Genomic DNA, 1,869 nt, shown 5'->3' with positions numbered 1-1,869 from the left:
AGTGAAAATGAAAAAGAGGTCACTGTCATTAACATATGCACTTTGGAGCCCAAATTTACGGTACATGTTTTTCTTATTTTGATCAATACTACGACCTCTCAAAATATGGAAGGCAAAGTGCTTATAGTAGAAGAGATTTGTTTTACGGTATCAAGGATGAAGAAGTCCACGTAGCTCTTCAGTTATACATCTTATAGCCCATGTTTGCTAGTCACTTTTTTCCTTGTTTTGGTGCATACCACCAACTCAGAAAATTTGTCGACGGAAATCTGGCTCACCGTTTTTTCCTATGGGATGTAACTTTTGAATCACCGTGTATATTGTGCAGGCCACATCATCTATGCGTAACTGCTGCACCCTACATCTATTTGAACCTAAATTTTCACTCTGTAGCGGAGTGTGCGCTGATATGAAACTTTCTGGTAGATTAAAACTGTATGCCGGACCGAGACTCGAACTCGGGACCTTTGCATTTTGCAGGCAAGTGCTCTACCAACTGAGCTACCCAAGCACGACTCACGACCCGTCCTCACAGCTTCAATTCTGCCAGTACCCAGTCTCCTACTTTTCAAACTTCACAGAAGCTCTTCTGCGAACCTGCTTACTATATTCAGTCCCAGGTATCTCTGTCGACAGATTACCACTTACACACTTTCCTCCATTACCATTTGCTATGTGACAGTATTCTCTGGAACCGTCCACTAATATTTCTCAAAGGATGATATGCAAATTGCCTTCATCAAGTAGTCGTTCAGTTACACTGCCGACAGATTACCACTTACACACTTTCCTCCATTACCATTTGCTATGTGACAGTATTCTCTGGAACCGTCCACTAATATTTCTCAAAGGATGATATGCAAATTGCCTTCATCAAGTAGTCGTTCAGTTACACTGCCCAGTAACTGCAGTCCAGGGTAAGCATCACCAGTGGCTGTTTCCATTTCACTCTTTTTCTTCCCTTCTCTGATTAGTATGGTGGAGTCTTCAAAAATTTGAGAGCGAAGCTGGACGGTGAAAGATAAAGCTTTTCTTAGGAGAACACGGCAGAGGTGCAAACCTGTTCAGGCCAAGGATGGGTTTCAAGAGGGAGCCAGAACGGCATTTACCCGGCACGCCCAACCCCTGCGTAATGGGAAGTACCGGAGTCGTTTTCTTTGAACTACGCAATATTCTGGATGGAGGCCTTTTATGGACAGATAAAAAAACAGCAGGTGTTGCTTCTCTTGGCCCTCCATGGGAAATGCCGTTAAGTCCACAGCCACACCAGCTATTTCCTAACATTTCTCACACTTTTGACTTGCCCACGTGCTGGGTTTGGCATTCGTCAGATAGGTGCAGCAGTACACATGCTGATGCTTGGGGGAAGATCTTGATGGGACAAATTATTTTATCTAATTTTTTTGTAGAACCAGTAACCCTCTTTCCTGCGCCCATTAACAGTTTCTTTTCCTTATTTGTCTGGCTGATTTGAAAACATCACTGAGAATTTTTTCAGTACCCTTCTTTCCTCTCCGCGTGGTAGACTAATTAAAGAATTACCTTGCTGGTAATGTTTGATATGCTAATGGTCTGATATTAATTCGGGATAAGGCATCGAATCTGAAGTGAATGTATTACCCGGATGAATTCAGGCGCTGTCATGACTTGATCGTTATTGTGCGATTTACTTTGCGCAATAACGATCGGAAGAAATAAGAAATGTATAAAATAATACAGAAACTAGCTAGTGAAATTTTAGTCCGCAATTATGAATTAATTTTGACTTAGTTTGGAAATTACTGAAAATGAACAGTCGCCAGCTCACTTAGTGTGAGAGAAATCAATTACAGCTCTTCACTTTGAAATTAAATTACGTTACTATTGTAG

The 1,869-nt window shown here is 41.5% G+C and overlaps 1 non-coding gene across 1 annotated transcript; it reads right to left on the bottom strand.

Annotated features, from left to right (window-relative positions):
- Positions 1-437: 437 nt before the first annotated feature.
- On the bottom strand, positions 438-512 carry Trnac-gca. Its single transcript has one exon. It is a non-coding gene; the product is annotated as a tRNA-Cys (tRNA).
- Between the last annotated feature and the right edge of the window lie 1,357 nt (positions 513-1,869).

The sequence above is a fragment of the Schistocerca americana genome, chromosome 1 (assembly GCF_021461395.2).
Source record: "Schistocerca americana isolate TAMUIC-IGC-003095 chromosome 1, iqSchAmer2.1, whole genome shotgun sequence".
Lineage (NCBI taxonomy): Eukaryota > Metazoa > Arthropoda > Insecta > Orthoptera > Acrididae > Schistocerca > Schistocerca americana.
Note: the sequence above shows the minus strand (reverse complement) of the source record. Positions and strands in the feature narration are given on the sequence as shown.